We start from the raw sequence: 17,939 nt of genomic DNA, 5'->3' as shown, positions 1-17,939 counted from the left end.
TAGTATTCACATGAGGAAAATACCTTAAAATTCTACTGCCATATCTTTGGCATTTGACTTCTCATTTTTAATGACTTCTGTGTGATGGAGAAGAATGCAGTCTAGTAAAATGAAAACTGAGCTTCCTCTTGCAGAAAAATATCCTGGAGTCCAAGTAGAAGAGTTGTACATGAGTCAGTAGTGTGCATTTGCAGCCATAAAGACAAAAGAGGTCTGCAATGAGAAAGAAAAACTGAAAGGTTGAGGAAAGTGATTACTCTCCTCCATTCATTGTAGTGTCTAGTTTTGGGTTCCAAACTGTAAGAAAGACATTGACAAGCAGGAGCAAGTCCTGCTTGAGAGAGGGCAACCAAGATGTTTAGGAGAGTGGACCACATGATGTGTGTATTTTCAGACTCTGCCTGTACATATGAATGTATTCTTTCCCAAGTGTAGAGCTTTGTACTTGCCTTTGTTAAACTATAAAAGGTTTCTGGCAGCCTTTTTTTTTGAGCTCTTCAGCTTCTTGAGTTCTTTCTGAATCCATCAATCCTTCGTCACATCAGCTTCTTTCTTCACTTCAATGTCATCTGTAAACTCGCTGAACATGCATGTTAATATATCCTATTAACACTGTGTCTGTGCTGTTAATGAATGTATTCAACATTCATGAGCTATTCTCTGTTAAAAAAAAACCCTGGAGATGGAGTGTTATGATCAATTTCATAATTTCATCCATTTCCCTTATTTCCCTTATTAATTACAGTGTGATAATTAATTCATGTATATGTGGAGCTTTAGAAATTAAAAATGATAGATACTTGCTGAACATTAGAAGGAACTCAGGTTAGGTGGTGAGTCCTGTGAAGATTTTTGTATCTAAGAGTCAAGGCATTAGCAATGAATATTTCTTTCTGATTTTGTGCATGCCTTTATTCAGCTGCCAAGAAGCTGTATTTTTGCAGACAAATCATTTAGAGACCCACGTCACTGTTTCTTTTTGTGCCTGTTAGCCTTCAGACCTCTCACGTGCTCAAAGGAGTTGTGTGAGGTGATAGATTTTTTTTAAAAGCCTGTATCTTACATGTTGAACTTCCCCCTTTCACAGGAAAATCTTGCATGATGGCACTTTCTGCTTTACTAGTTCTGTGATTTCCTGTTACTAAAAATGATATGGTTGTGTATTTCTGCAACTTTCATAGAAGGTGGATTTCCTGGTATTATTAATTTCTCTCTTCCCTGAACTGTGTCCTTTTGTGTTAAAATACATCAGACATGTACTGATAACCACTTAAAATGTTTAAAGGTGAAATGGAGAATAATTTATGCAACTGAAGTCACAGAGGGAATTTAAAGTGGCCTGTACTTGTGTTATCAGTTATTAAACATTTGTTCTGTTAACATTAATGATAATTTCTACTTAATAATCAGCAGGGAATAATATGATTCAGTTTAATTACTGAGACTGGAATTCAATAAGGAGAGTAGGATTAATATAGGGTCCCTTGTGAATAGTTAAGGAAAGATATTAAAAAGCCAAGACAATTGTGGTCATTTTCAGGAAAGTCTTCTAAGAGAGTGACACCCTCTCTTCCTCTGTCTTGGCTTCTGGCTGCCAGTCTTTCTTTCTTCCCTTTGCCCATCTTTTGATATCGGGCAATTTTAAGTTTAACTTGAGAGAGCAGAGGTCCAAATATGTATTCAACCTATAATAATCAGTATCTGATGACAGAGACCCAAGTTAATGCCATAATTTAGAGAAAAACAAAAGGCTTATCAATTAAATATTCTTCACTAGCATACAGCAAAAAGAATAATGCAATACATGACATCTGCAAAATATAGATGTGTACTTATACATTACATACTATAAAGATCTATTAACTAATATGTCTCTGTGACCTTTTCAGTATTCACTTCCCATTTTCTTTCTAGGATGCCTGCAGTCTCTGTTTTGGGTTTGTAACCACTGAGTTTAATGTTGTGCTGGTCAATGCCTGAGGAGGGTATCTATGAAATGATCCCACAAGCTCAGTCAGTGCATGAGATCAACTCACAGTGAAGGGCGTGCTTATAGTTGGGTGACATAGGACAAAGCAGCACCAAGGTTTCAGAAATAGGGGCAGGGAGTCATCAGTGAGGAGGATGGTGACTTAACTGGCATAGAGGTAGGCAGAGATACAGGATGCAGATCTGTATGAAGACAGGTATTTTTAGTTCTACTGTTATTTTTAGTTCTACTGGTCAAAGAAACATCCATACCTTACTTTGTGCCTGTCATATTAAAAGGATTGACATTTATTGACTCTAAAATGAAAACCCTGTTCTAGATGCTAAGATTATGAGTTCCTAAGCAGGTGTTGTAGAAGTACAGTGGTTGATCATCTGTTTCTATAGACAGGCACTAGAGCAGTCTACTGAAAAGACATATTGTCTCTCTTAGATGTGTGTCAAGTGACAAGCACTGACATACTGACAAAGTTATACATAAGACAAACCACGAAGTCAGGGTTGGCTGCTTGATAGGTGAGTGGTGTGAGTGTGCAAGGCTGCTTCGATATGTGGATGTGATGATTAATAAATAGCCAAGTACACCACAGCACTTAATGTAGTGAAATTCTTGTACTCAAGTACAATTAACAGTTATATAAACTTTTTATTTTGCTTTCAGTTCAGTCTCTTTGTTGCATTTCTTTCTTTACTTGTGATTTTTTTGGGGGCTTTTGACTTGTTTTTCACATAGTTTGTACAAATTAAAACCAGAAAAAGTTGAATCGTTGTCTAGTTAGCAGTGCTTTCCACCTCTGAGTATGGTTTGTCCGTGGGTAATATTCAAAGGCAAGAAATGTCTTCATTCTTACTGATTCATCATTTTGTTTATAGGAAGAGTTTGGGTATATCATATTAGATTGTAGAGAAATGTCTTTCAAAGACTTTAATTGCTTCGCAAGGATCTTCATTCTGAAGATATGAACAAAACATCTTGTTAGAAAATAGATCTTATAGGCTGCAGTGGATGACTTCTGATAGTCTATCTGCAGCTATTTATTCCTGATAATGCATCAAATTTATTATGTTTATATAAAAAGCTATTTTCAGCATGTTTAAAAAGTAATTCCAAGTTTCCACTGTTATTCAAGGCTGATCTAGTATACTGTTTTCAGCCCAGTACTTAGGAGTGAGTTTACATTTTTTAGCCTTTCTGAATCCCATTATACTTCATAAATCAGTCGCCAATATTTTTTATGATGGTCGTGTAATGAGATGATTGATATATAAAGTTCAATACAGTAATGTTGAATTGAATTGCCTTTCCCAGACTGTACTGCTGTGATCTTGTATTTGGCTACCGTACTGAAGTAACTATCAGTAGCAGTATAAGCAGAGATGTTTGAATGTTAAAAACAAGTTTCCATTATATGGTAGAGCAAATCCTAAACTTTGTCTTAGTGATGTTGAATCTCAGAAACTAAAGGGGAATTATGGGGTTTAGTACAATAAAAATAGTATTTGAGTTGTGTGAAAATGTGACTGCTATTAGTAGTACGTGGTACTTTAAGCAGTTTGTGTAAAACCTGAAGTTCCTAAGGACATTTCGTGGAAGTGTAGAATGTCAGCTACAGCAGTCGTAATATTCAATATCCTACTAAGAAAGCATGCTAGGTGCTTAAAGCAGGGACAGTTGTTAAAAAGAACAGATCTGCAATAAAGTCTGTAGTCAGATGATCATAACTATTGGCACCTCATGAAAGAAAAATCAGTTTTCATGGCTGAAGTATCTTTATTCGTCTTGTGGTCCACTGATTTGACTTTTTTTTTTGTCAAGAGATTAATTAGATCTCAAATGTCTTTGTGTGTTGTATTGTTAAAGTTTGTTAAATACCTGCATATGCAAAAAAATGATACTCCTGAGACCAACATCCAATTTCAACCTTTTTATTGAAAAATAAAGGAAAAAAATGTATTTTGAATACACAGATCTTTACAAAGTAATAGTTATTGCTACCATAATGATGACTATGAATTCTGAGCTCTCTAGATAGACCCCAAATGTTACTAACTTATCTAAACCTTAGGAAGATATTCTTCTACCTTTCATTTCCTCAGGGATAATTTGATTTCAGCTTCAGTCTCCAAAAGACATTTGATCATGGTGCCCATAGCACACTTTTAAAGAACAATTTGTAGCTTCTTAGCCAGCTCTCGCCTGCTACATCACCAGTGTTCATTAAATTAGACATTAGATTGCAGTAAGTTGATTACCCAGATCTTCCTCCCTGCTGCATCCACCTATGCAGTAATCTGAGCTACAGTGCAACACTGAAAAGGCATTGGTGTATCATTACATGTGACTTGGATTTTAGGGGTAAAATTGAGATTTTGGAGTAGCTGGCTTCAAAGTTGCAGCATTTTTTTCCAAGGTGGGAGAATTTAACTATCTCTTAAGATGGTGATCAAGAAGAGGAACATGGATTAGTCATACAGAAGAAATCTGCTTGCAAGGAATAGGCAGTACTTAAAAAATTCTATAGAATACGTTGCTTAAACTAATATGCCCTTAAAAAAAAAAAGGCAACTACAAATAAAACCCACAGACTTAGTCTGTGAAGAAATCAGACACACATTCAGACTAGTTCTGAAGTCATTTACTCATTCTTTACTAGCTTCTATTTTTTCCCAGGAGTCTCCTGCAGAAGTCTTACAGGATACAATGTAGAACTATTGTAGGTATACAATTTGTGGTAATTGGGAGTGGGGCTGCAGCTGAGCCTCATCCCCAGTGGGCTGCATCTGTGCAGGACAGATGACCAGCATTGAAAGCAGTGAGACATGGAGTGCTGAGGTGCACTCACCAATCACAAAAGGGTACAGAAGGCACACAGGTGCAATGCATGAACAATGAGGGGTATAAAAGGTTCTGCTGAAGAACAAGAAAGAGCAGATGCTTGCAGCCTTCTGAAGTGGAATGATGCTACTCTGTATGGGCAGATGCCTGAAGCCTTCTGAGGTGCTATGGTGTTACTCTGTCTGGGTGAATGCTTAAAGCCTTCTGAAATTGTATGCTGATACTCTGTGTATTGTGGCTGTCTCAACTGGGACATATGCTGCAACAAAGTATTTGCTTAGTGACTGAAGATAGAGAAGGTGTTTTATGGCAGTGCTTTATATCTGCTTACTGTAAAACTTAGTTCATATGCAATTTATTGTGATTTGGAATAGAGAGATTGACAGGGAGAATAAATCAGGGAAATCAGTAAGAGTGAGAACCTAAAAGCATTTTTTCTGTATTTAGTCAGTGTTTAGAAACAAAATGCTCTTAATTAAATCAATGTAAAATAAGAAATAATTTTAAAATAGGAAAAAAAAATGTATAATCTTGTCTGAGTAGTTCCAGTAGTACACCTTGCATCCTCTGCCATGCAGGATCGAAGCCTTTCACAGCTCCTTGCTAGTACTGTAGTAGTTAGTTCAGCTCTCGAGCACAAAAGTGTCTCTGTGAACATCTAAAAATAGTAATCCTGTGTTGTGTGTCTTGTATTCATTTGAGTTACAGTTTATATGAGAATTGAATGGTGGTTGATCCTGAAGAAGTTTCTTCTGTGATATTACAAAGCTCAGAATGCTTTTTAGCAGTATTAAGACGTATTTTTCTGACCCAAAATGCCAGTCACTGAGATGGAAGTGTGTAACATCACATGGGTAAACATAGGAGTCTAGTATCATAAAAGATATGTGGGAATCATGTCAAAATAGCATGGTAGTAGTGATGTCTTTGAGGAAGAAATAACCTGTGTCATCCTGTGATATTCATCAATGCAGCTATCTGAAAAGGATGAAAATAGAAATGGTAATTGCTGCGAGGAACACTTGTGCCATTCAAGTAGAACCAAGCCTGTTGTTGTTGAGAGTCATACCCATAACACACAATGTCACGGCATGCTTGCTAGAACTTCAAAGGATAAAATAAGTAAGGGCTCAACAAGTTGTTACATCTTGTCTCTCTAGTGCTGTACTGTAAAAGAGAGCTGGCGTTTCTGTGACTGGGGTAGGTGTCCTGATGCTTTCTATCCCTGTGGCCAGCCGAGTATATAATCTTGCAGCATAGCTGGCTGCTTGAACTATCAAGGATGTCTCGTTTTAACACCTAATTGACGGAAAAGAACAGAATAATAACAAAAAATATTCAAAGTCCTGGAATTCCATTATATTCTCATCTGAGATGCTTTATGCAGACATTTGATTGTACAACTGATCAGCTTAGTTTAATGGTGAGAGGTTAGTTCAATAAATATTACTATGACAAAGCCTAGACTGTCTTTAAATTTCTAAGATGCCAGCCACAGTAGACATTTTCTGTACTCGTCCGATACCTAGACAAACTTAAGGTTTTGACTGAGTGACTACTCTGATTGATACTACTTGGAGGCAGAAACCTAAACGGAAGAAGTAAAATTTTTTGCTAAAATGAAAGGTGTAGATTTCCCATCAGGTTGAGGTTGTAGGCATCCAAAGGTTTCCTGATACTAAACTCAGGACTATAAACCAGGAAAGTCTTTAAAGCCTTATGTTCCTTCTCACAACTTAGTCATGGAAATGGCATTTCTTTTCCTTCTCTCTAGAGACTGTGGTCTTTGCTTTTACTCTGGGTGCTGCTTTTCCTGCAGTTTGATTCAAGCATTGTCATTTGACATTATGCTAGTATTCCCCTGAACTGCAGTTCAAATAATATGTATTAGCACTAGTGGATTGGGTCAGTTTGAGGAAAAATTAATAACTAGGTAAGCATGTACCTATCATATTAGCTACAGGTTAAATATTGATGATGCAAACTATTTGTTATAAAAAATAAATCTAATTATGATGATATCCCTGTGTATCTTGTCAGATATAATTAGTAAGCTGAAAGGTCATTTTAGGAGATGTAATTAAAAATGTAATTGTATATTTTAAAAGGGACATGTTTTAAATACAGTTACTGTATTACTGCATCCATAGGTTGTAGAGCTATCACATATGTTCTATTCTAGCAGTTAGAACAGTCTTGGGATGAAAGCACTGTACCACTGCCAATTTCAGGTAAGTGTAAAGTCACAAAAGTACAAAGTACTATACACAAAATTAAATTACAGCAATCAGTCATAGGGAAAAGGCTTATTCAGTTGCACTTGTATGATCCTACTGAAAGAAATTCTTTTTGGCAGAACCAGATCTATCTAGTGGACAGACAAATGAAATCTGAGATTTTTCACTGCTTTGAAGAATGGTTCAGGATTTTTATTTGTTTTGTTTTAAATTTCTTCAATGGTTGTCATAGCTTCCATGCAGCCAGATGTTTTTGTCTTTGAAGTTATTTTCAGGAAAGCTTTGGGCTGAATGTTTAAACCATTTGTGGACAATTAACTTGAAAATAATTTCCTCTTTAAATCAGAAAGGGAATTACATCGTAATGGATAAACTGAAGTTATTTATATTTTTTAAAGTCTTTTGAAATTCCCAATTTTTTACACAAATATAAAGCAGTAGCCTATATTACTTCAGACTTTTCCTGTGATGTTCTTCCTCTTCCACCTAAATATCTTTTATTTTTCAGACTTTTGCCTAAAATAATATTTAGATGTAGTCTTTTTAGGATGATGTTTTCTTTTGCTCTTCAAGATCTAAATTTATAATATTGCTTAGCTTAGCTTTTCCAAACATTTAAAATTACATTTTAATGTGCGTTTTATATTCAAAAACTCAATGCTATAGTTAAATTTCTTTTAAAGTCTTTGCATATGGATTTTACACCATCTTAAGATAGTATATATTCAGGTGAGTGTTTATGTTCTCTTACAAGTTTAGACAAGTTACCACCCCCAGCTGGTAGGTTTTTCCTGTGGCATTTGATCAATGCCTTGTAGGTCTGATAGGATAACTAATTTTCTGTGTAGTTACACATGATCATTTACATTTTATAGCAATGTATCTGCATGTCATCAGTTTTTGTAAGTCAGCAGATAGGCAAACTTGTTTGAGGTACAGTGGAAACCTCCAGCTGAGGGACAGTGGTTATTTAAACTGCTGAAACAAAAATATAGATGTCTACCTGATGATGCTATTTATTTTTTTAATAAAATACATTGCATAAATGTAATACAAACTCGTCTCTCCATGCTTTAAAAAAATTATCTCATCTTAGCTTAAGCTTTTTCCTAATTGAACCCCGGTGGTATTTATGTAAGATGGGTTTATGAAGACAAATCTGTCATCAAAGGCATGTGTTTGAGGACATGTCATGGGTTTCCGATCTGAGGCTTAAGCAAATCAGTTTTACTTTTCTCTTAAAGAAGCCCTAACTTGATAAACATTGGGGAGTTTTGTTTTATAAATAGGGTTTAAATGTTTCCACAGATGTCTCCATCTTTTTAGAAGATATTGCATCAGCTAGTTGTTCCTTTGTTTTCATCGAGGAAAACACTGTGTTTCCCTTTGAATTTTTCAGATTAATGGGAGAAGAAATAGCATAATTATATAAAGTCTGAAGCTGTCTTCTGACTTTTAAGAGAATGGAAAATCAGGGAAAATTTTTTCCCTCTACCACCCACCTTTGAAAAAGATAAGAAACTTCTTGTTCACCTGCATCCACCCAGCTTCAACTTATCTAGTCTTTCCTGAGGGCCATTCTTTCCTTACTTATCATATTTCAGATTGCTTAGTCAAAAACCTCTAATCCCTAATCCACTGAGTTGTGGAAAAAAATCCAGTAAAGTGCTGTTAATGGATTTATTCACACTTTTAAAAGATCTTATTTCCTAGCTAACATGTCCATATTGTGACATAAAGTTTTTAGCCAATGATGTATCTGTGAAATACAACTTATTTCCCTGGATGACAGCAGAACTAATGCTACTATATGTATTATGTAAAGACTGAAAGAACAGTAAAATTATCAATGATGGCTGAACAGGCTTTCCAATACATATTTTTGCTAAATATGCATAGACAGATATCATGTATTTTGGTTCGATCATTCAACCCAGAATGACATGAATTGTGGGTTTATGCCATTATTTATCTTACTAGAAGAAAAAAGCTCAAACTGTTACTTACTGTGCATTTTCTTGTGAAATTACCGTGAATGTTGTTAAGAGAACATGTGGTTCAAACAGCAACACTAGGAGATGAATTTAGAGGTAGCATTTTGTCTATACTGTGAGGAAAAGTCATAAGCAAGTTAAGGAAAAGGCAGATAGAACACCCAAAGGAACAGAATTTCAAGGCAGGTTTGCAGGTTTTGACAGAAGACATAGAAGAAGACAAGAACAGCATTGCTTACAGGATTTTGCTTGCCTAGGCTATGGGTCAGGCAGTCACTCAGACCAAGTCTGTGTGTTATGGGATCAGTCTGGATGCAGAGATACCCCAGTCTGGGCTGAGTGCAAGAACTGACTGCGGGGCTCTGTTGTGCACTCTGAAAGAAAACCTGTGTTCATGAAAGGCATGCATGCAGTCCTGCACAGCATGCAGTGCTACAGCAACACGTCCAGAAAGCTTAAAATGACAACTCCTGGCAGTAACTTCCTCATTTGGTTCCATAGACCTGGCCAGTGTGAGTGCTCCCTGTAACATCCAGATTCCCAGGCTGAATTGTAGTCACTCTCCCAGTTCAGTGCAGTTTTCTAGCAGGCCAAATTGTGTGAAATGTTTAAACTCTTTGTGTCCTGAAAATTTAACTAAATATGCGTCTCATTTCTGGTGTTTACTTGCTGCACCTTATCGCCAGTTCTTGCATAATTTGTTGACGGTCCAGTTCCAGAGAGTCCTCCAGTTTTCCCAACAGAGTTGCATTTACTTGACATAGATCCAGATTCACTATGTCCAGATTTTACTTTTTCTAGCCTACTTCTTAAGTCCCTCTTCCTAAAAGCGCAGGGAATGTTCATTAAGGCTAGTCAGTTCTCTCTTTCTAAAAATGTTGATGAACAAAGGCAAAGGACAAGCTAGTTTGAACAGAGGAGTGAGAAAATTTTGAGCACGTCTCATCTATTTACTGGTAGGAACTGCATATTGGTTCCATCTGGAAAAGTGTGCATTCCTGTAACGAAACACATTGGGCATCTCTATATCTGCTTTACATGCTAACTGTCTCTCTGAAAAAGAAGTCTTTCTTCACATAAAGTGTATTAAATGTGCCATGATACCACTATTCTATAGGATACCTATTACAATCCTGAATCCTAGATGGAAGCAGTGACCTGCTTTGTTGTTGTCTGAATTTGTTGCAGAGTATATTGTCTTAGAAAATGCTGTGGATATTACTCAATTGTGTCATGCTAGAGTTAAATTTTATCATCCTTAATGTTTGTCTGTTCACTTGGGATAACACGGTGGGGAGAAACAAAGGTACATGAGTCCTTCATTGCAAGCTCCCCTTTTCTCCCCAGCCCCGTTATCTTGTCAAGCTGAGTTTCTTTGTCTGAACTTGCTTACTAGAATCAGTGGTCTGGGCATAAGCAGGCTGAAAGAGAAGTATAGGTGCGTAATGAGATGTAGGTGCATAGTGGTACTGCCCAGGGCACCTAAGAAGTGAAATATGAACCACAACCTGGGGCAGGATGGTGAAGGCTCCTTGTGTTGAAGCAAGTTGATAAACCTACTGTGATCCTGTAAGTATGTTAATGCCTAAAAACCACCTGTGCCCAGCAGAGCAGGCATTGTAGAGAAAAAGGAAAAGGTACTGTCATGGTTTAGTCATGGCTGGTGACTGAGCACCACACAGCCACTCAATCAGCTCTCCTCCAGTGAGGGGAGAGAATTGTAGGCATAAAAAAGTGAGAAAAAAATTGTGGGTTAACAATAAAGTAGTTTAATAATTAAAAAGCTATCTTAAGAAGAATTTTTTAAATTCTAAGGAAAAAAGAGAAAAAATCCCAAACAAATGAGGGAGAGAGAAAAATAAACACACAAAAGACAAGTGATACAAATGAAAACAGCTGCTCAACACCAACTAAACAATGCCCAGACAGTCCAGGAGCAGCGTCCACCCTTCCAACCTTTCCTCCTCAGTTCTATTGCTGAGTGTGATGCCACATGGTGTGGAATATCCCTCTGGTAAGCTGTGTCCCCTCCCAGCTTCTGTGCACCTCCAACCTGTTTGTTAATGGGTGGGGTGAGGAGTAGAAAAGCTATTCTCTGTAAGTGCTGCTCAACAATAACCAAAACATCGCTGTGTTTTCAATACTGTATTCAGCACAAAACCAAACCAGAGCCCCATGTGGGCTCATGTGAAGAAATTTAATTCTGTCCAAGCCAAAACCAGTGCAGGTACTAAACCAGTGCTTGCATATGAAGTTTCTCCTGCTACTCTGTTGCACATCTTCACAAGGCACATGCTTAGATTCTGTTGTCTAAGTCACCTTTTTCTGTGGCCATCTCTCTCTCTGTAGTTTTGTCAATGTCTTAACCTCTTTTTCACTTGTGAAGAAATTGGTTGCCCTCAAACCAGTGTCCAGATTCTCAATTAAAGCATTAGATTAGCAGCAGGATTCATTTCCGTTTGTTGCTGGGGAGGGCAGTATAGTTCACTGTTTTTGTTTTACAGCTGGGTGGTTTGGACCAAGACAGCCTAATAGGCCAGACCATTCTGTGTGATCTCCTTGTAGAGTTTATGCGGAAGTTTTGCCAGGAGTCTGAGCCAGTCCGTTAACATATGGATACGGGCTTCACTACTCCCAGCAACAGCTACCCGCATAAAAAAGGTATGGGTCATCCACAACACAGTGTCATTAGAGCCATGTTCCCATTGTGTGGATCCACTTGAAATAGGGGAAAGAGGTATGGAGCACAGAAATCAAACACATGCAGGCTTGCAGTTCTTTCAGAGTCTCTTGATTGAGTAAGCTGAGCTCTGGTACCAGCTGACCTAATTCAATGTAACCTTTTGAAGTCGAGATAGTTGGGATCAGGTGGCTGTGCTGACAGAAAATGAAGGATCTGTTGACCTACGTTATACTAATATTGAACATTAGGTAGGACACTTCTGGTGTAGCTAGTGTATAGCCAATGACAGCATGATCCCAGTGTGATGGGTTCCAACTCAAAGATTCTAGTGGCAAGGTTGAAAATAATGGCTAGGTCAGAGTAGAAAAAGCATACCATGCAAACAATACAAGACATATGTCTGAGCCAGTTAACAAGAAGGATAGCATAATCTGAAGTGAATAGTCAGTGGTTGGATTTTAGAGATTTAATCAGGTGTGTCATTATTGGTATGATCATGTGATAGCAAATAATGGGGTCTGCTTGTCAAGGTTATCCCTTATGCTTATTTGGAAAACAGTTGATGTAAAAGAGTAGGCTTAAGGCAAATGTAATTTGGAGCTACAAAATATAATCTGGTCATAAGGGCTAAAGGAGATTTGCTATCACATAACATCCTGACCTCTGTTTAAGCCCTTTGATCATTTAAGTGCAAATACATGAAGGCCACCTTGGACAGTTGCAATTACTAGTTGTCTGCTTTCATTTCTGTTGAAAAAGTAGTTGATGAATAACACGGGATGTTGCAGGAAACCGTGGCATAGATTCAATTCTGTTGTAATAGCCAGCAGCAAATTCCACTTAGGGGGTACTCTAGCCTTTGCTCTTGTTCTTTGGTGCAGTTGTAACAACAGTAAAAGACTTAATTAAAAATCCAAGTACTTCTGCTCTTTTCATCTTATGGCAGACTGATGTAAATAGACCAATAGGAATATAAATACATATTTAATATCTTTTCTTACCAAGCATGACTTTTCATAGAGAAACGTGTAGAGCTGTTACCCTTATGCTTTGCTGAGTATATGTGGGAACACTATTCAACCATGGGTATTTCTGCAACTTAGAACTGAAAACTTCAGAGAATTTTATGAAGCCAAGGTTCATTGGTCCTTATCACTCCCAGCCCAGGGCCTCATGAAGTCCAAGCTAGAGCAATTAAAGCTGTTGAGTGCTGTCAGTTTGTGACAACAGTTTAGGGCTATGTCTGTATTCTGAGGCTGTTCACATCTGGTCTGTATGGGTTTTGTTAAAAAGACAGCTCTCTAAGTTTGAATTTGATCTCAAGGATTTTGGTAGAAGAGAAAGTTGATGTCAAAGCAGAAGTGTGTTAAGATATTTGAAAGAGATAAACAGGGTTTAATCTTGTGTGACAAGAAGTCTATTATTAAAATAGAAATATCTTTAGAAGAGTTTCTAGTTCTAAATTAAGCACAGGATATAAATTCCTATGTATTTTATCACATGGCAATTGTTGCAGTCATGATCTTTCAGAGCAGTAAGTCAAAAGTCTTCACTGAATCTTTGCTGACTTCAAATCTTGCTGAATGCACAGCATTCCTAATTTTACACAAATAACACATTTAATTTAGTGAAGAACTTTGCCTAGCTTTTGCCATTAATTTGAGGACCTCATGCAGTATTTGTTTTTCTAAAAAATATACACTACCTATAAACTCACAATGTGCAAGTAGAAATTCTTCCATGTGGGTGTGAAGCAGCAACTGCTAATATCTCAGACTGGCTTTAAAGGAGATTTTAAAGGCTGTTATCTCTCAAAGATTAAAGTGTCCCATTAGATATTCTTGTTCCTCATGCAGATCATTAAAACCTGCTGTTTGGAAAATCTTCTAGGCATCATCTACCTTCTGTCTGACAAAACCAAGGGACCATATTTTAGTTGACACCTTGTAGGAATTAAATAGGGTGTATTGAATTTTGATTTGAAGTACCATGATGTAGAATTATTGTGATTTATAAAATGAACCACAAGCTCTAATGTATCTCTGACATGTGGGGAGACATCTTACTGAAAAGTTGCTATAAAGTTTGCTTCATAACAGCAATGATAGTCAATCCAAATAACATGATTTTATCCTACTGAAGTCTTGGTTTATTTAATTTTTAGTATTTTATCATGCAAGGTTGTGCTTGCAAATTCTGCACAATCGACAAATTAAAAAGCTGCAGCAACAAAAATACTTAAATCCACATGAAAAGAATGCAAGTTAGGTGTTTAATATATGCACAGTTGGTGACAAAAGTATTTTAAATGTATACCCTGGGAAGCCACTGTATTACCTCCACCTCTATTCCTTCCCAGGTTTTCCAACTAAAAGGGTAATTTGGGTGTGTGAATTTGCTTCAGGCAAACCAGGGTGTCAGCAGCATGGTATCCAAACAAATCAAAATTGGCTGTTCACATAAGACACTCTTAATGTCTTATCAATTCTGTGAATAGATCCTCTGAATATTATTACAATCCATAGTTATGTAGCATTCACTCATAAAAATTGTAGAAATTATTTATATTAATTCTGTTGTAACTAGAAAGCATTTGAATGGTCTTATATTATTTTCCAAGGGAAGTTACTTTCTGATCTTTCATTCCATCCCTGTTGAGTTAGTTCATGTTCATGAATTGTACTCCTAGGAATGAGGACTATCTTGGTAAGTCTTGACTAGAACAAAGCCCCTCACCTTCAGAACTCTGGGGCTATGTACCCATATGTGCTGTGAACTGAATTTCAAACGTCTTGGATATCTTTTCTGAATTAATTATATAATAGTTGAGTCAATCTGGCACAAAAACCTGAATTCATTTGAAATTTTGTCACAAATGAGAAACTCCTTTTTTTTTTTTTTTAATTTTTTCATTTTCAAAAGCAGCAACAAATCGGGAACTTTCAAGGTATCAGTGACTATAGTTTCAGAAATACTCTTCCTCTGTGTATATAATTCTAACCATGTCTTTTCATAGAGAGCAACCACAGTCTTGCCAAGTTTAACTAGTTTCTTATATTCTATTTTTTTATATTGCCCAGTAAAGCATATTCAACAGTACATGGTTTTATTATTTCTAAATTGTTCAAGTTGCATTTTCACTATCCTTTATTACACTCATATACTTATGAGAGAATCCTCCTGGTTTTCTGTCTTTTAGTTGGCTAATCTATACACCTGCTGGTCTTAATCAAATACATGTTTGATCAATAGACTCAATTATAGGAAAAAAAAGCAGATTTCTGTATTGGTGGGATTCTCTTAGGTTCAGAAGAGTTTGACTGCCTGGGGAGTCTCCAATTGTGCAGCCGTTTTTCACAAGAGAAACTTGCCACCTCTAAACTGCCCTCTAACAATAGCAGCTAAACACTGCCAGTCCAGGAAAAAGTAGTGTTATGTCATGCTTTGACTTGAAGCAGAACCACATTGCTTCTGAGAATGTCAGGTCTTTATTCCTCTCAGGCAGCCACACTCAAGATAACATAGAACTTCCCAGTCTACTTTCGACCTAGCTGTAGTGAAGGTGATAACTGGCTTTTCTTCCCTGGTTGTCATAATCCTTTCCACATCTATTTTCTTGGGTGGGAGGGAAGAACTGCCTGCTTGGGGCACCATTGGTGAGTGCCCTACATTCCACGTGAGTAGAAAAAGCTGAGCCACTCTTCCCACAGTGGGAAACTCTGGAGAGCCTTGACTGCTTCAATATGATAAATTCAAATGAGAATTTTGTCCCTTAAACCTAGTGATTCTTTCTTCAGTCATAAAATGTCCAGTCATTCTACCGGGGTTAGGAATAGTCTAGCCAGTATTTGCAAGATTTTCTTATTTAGATGCTATTCATTTTTAAGATCCAAATATGAAATAATTTTCAGGGCAGGAGTCATGCAATTGATCTGCTCAACAGCCGAATCATTGTTTTTCCACTTGATGTAACATGCATAACTCACCGAATTTTGAAAACATTGGTGATCTAATTTTCTATCCTAGCTTATTCTTACCTCAATATTATTGTAGTACTAACACAAATAGTTCCTAAAACATAAACAGTAACAAATAATAATATTAAAAGCAATGAACCTTTTTTAAAAAATGCCATTACCCTAAAAATACCATCTGCTTAATGTCACCTATTTTCAGTTCTTCAAAACAGGAAAACTTTAGTAAGGCTGTGATGCAAAGAATGTAAATTGAGTCCCAAATTTAGGTAGGTAAATAAGGTTTTATGAAGAATCTTTATGTCATCATGGAGTATCTTAAGTGCTCAGGTGCATTCGCTCATTCCTGTGCAAAAGAATCTGTACTGTTCTGTGTTTCTACTTAGCAATATTTTTGAGTTTCAGCATTAAAATCTAAAACACTAAAAAATATGGTTTCTATTTAATCTGTCAATATTGTTGGTCCACTCTGTAAGTAAAAGAAGGAAGAAAGGTCTAATGCATGTACATTTGGTAATATCCCTGGGGAGTCAGTTGTGTAGGTGTGGTACTAATGGGAAAAAAGCCTCTCAAGAGAGCAATGTGCAGAGAGGAACAAAGAGAAGGCTTTTTGCTGGACTGAGGGTTTTGCTGCTGGCTGCTTGGCTGCAAGGTAGCATTGTTCAGATGAAGTGCACCTGCTCTAACATTTTCTTCAGCTGGAAGCAGACAGGCTTGTTGAATGCTCTAATTGCTGGTAGGCATGAAAGGATTGCCTAGAAGATTGCTTCCTAGGCTGTCCTTTGATGTTTCATATGATTTGGAAGTGAAGATTTCTTTTCCTTTATCCATCTTACTAATAGGTGAGAATAAAAAATTTCCTTTCAGCTTTCATTCCAGAAGGTATCATGGCACATTCAGTGTGATTAGCTGTATCATGGGCCAAAAGACTCCTTTTATCTTTTGAAAGGTGTGTAAAACACAAGCATAGTCATCACAGTCTACATTCATAAAGCACTATTAGCTACATGTTCAGTTCATTGAAGGCGTCTCTGGGCAGAGAAATACTCTGCTGTGAACACTAGGTTTGTCAAGTGCTGTAAATCCATGGCTAGAAATTTTGGATATAATCCTTTTAACATGTATTGTAAATCTTGGACCAGAGTTAGAAAAGATTCTTTGTTTAATTCCAGTTATGTTAATTTATAAACACAATAATTCTAATACAAAATGTAAGTTTTGCCTTATTTTTCAGCAAAATTTGAATAGCAGAGAACTGCAGTGAGGCTTGATAGTTTGAATGTCTTCCTTTTACAGATAAATACAAGCTTGGCTAATGCCCTATGAAGTCTTGTACTAAATTCAGATTATAACTAAAGCTACAAACAGTACATTGTGATATATTTTGTTTGCAGAAATATGCAAATTAATAGAGTAACTAAAAATCTCTGTAATAGGTTAAAGTATAAGGTTTTATTTAATTCTCTTACTAGGAAACACCTAGCTGAAAGAAATAATGGTTATTTTCACTCATGTAACCTGTTACTAACGTCTTTCTCTTGAGAGGATGAGCTATTGCCAACATACTTGGAAGTACCAGAATACCTGAATGTAGGTTGTTTGTCCAAGTAGAACAACCTTCCTCAACTGCTTTGGTTTAAGTCTCCTCTATGGCACATTTTTTAATTCAGATCCATTACTTACAAAGTTCAAGAGGGCATGAAGTGTGTGCCTTTTCAGTCGGAGCCTATTTCACTTTCCAATCAAGAGTTGAGAATTTATGCATAAGAAACCTATGTTTGTTATATATGACTCTGAAATATAGCATCTGAAATTTTTAAAAATACATACTGGTTTAGGCTTTATTTAGGACATTAAATTGTCATTCTTTAATCTGTTCTAAAATTTGGGAGAAAACCTTCAAGGTATTGTCTGAAACTTTGAGATACGTATGTGATTTTTGTATTATGATCTACTGAATTATTAATTCAATTTCCTTTGTATAAAATTGCATACTTTTTTCCCAAACTATCTGTTTTGCAATTCAATGTTTTGAATGTTGAAGTATGTCAGTCTTGATCTTTATAGCTGCCTTGTGAGCAAATTTGTTACAGTACCAGTGGTCAAGGCCATTAGACTTCTATGGAGTTTTGTCATGGTCACTGTAAATTACACCAGCTTCCCAAATTTCTCTTCTGAGCACAAAGTGTGTGTACTCTGTCTTGTGGTGTAAGCAAGGAGTGTATT

General features: G+C 36.7%; 1 protein-coding gene and 1 long non-coding RNA gene across 2 annotated transcripts in view; both read left to right on the top strand.

Annotated features, from left to right (window-relative positions):
• Positions 1-17,939, top strand: part of ULK4 (unc-51 like kinase 4) — a 207,277-nt gene that overhangs the window by 121,084 nt on the left and 68,254 nt on the right. The gene's annotated exons all lie outside the window — the stretch shown is intronic.
• LOC137482337 (uncharacterized) lies at positions 7,009-8,873 on the top strand. The gene is made up of 2 exons (XR_011004019.1): positions 7,009-7,056; positions 8,462-8,873. It is a non-coding gene; the product is annotated as an uncharacterized lncRNA (long non-coding RNA).

The sequence above is a fragment of the Anomalospiza imberbis genome, chromosome 1, assembly GCF_031753505.1.
Source record: "Anomalospiza imberbis isolate Cuckoo-Finch-1a 21T00152 chromosome 1, ASM3175350v1, whole genome shotgun sequence".
Classification (NCBI taxonomy): Eukaryota; Metazoa; Chordata; class Aves; order Passeriformes; family Viduidae; genus Anomalospiza; species Anomalospiza imberbis.
This window is presented reverse-complemented; position numbering and strand designations above follow the sequence as displayed.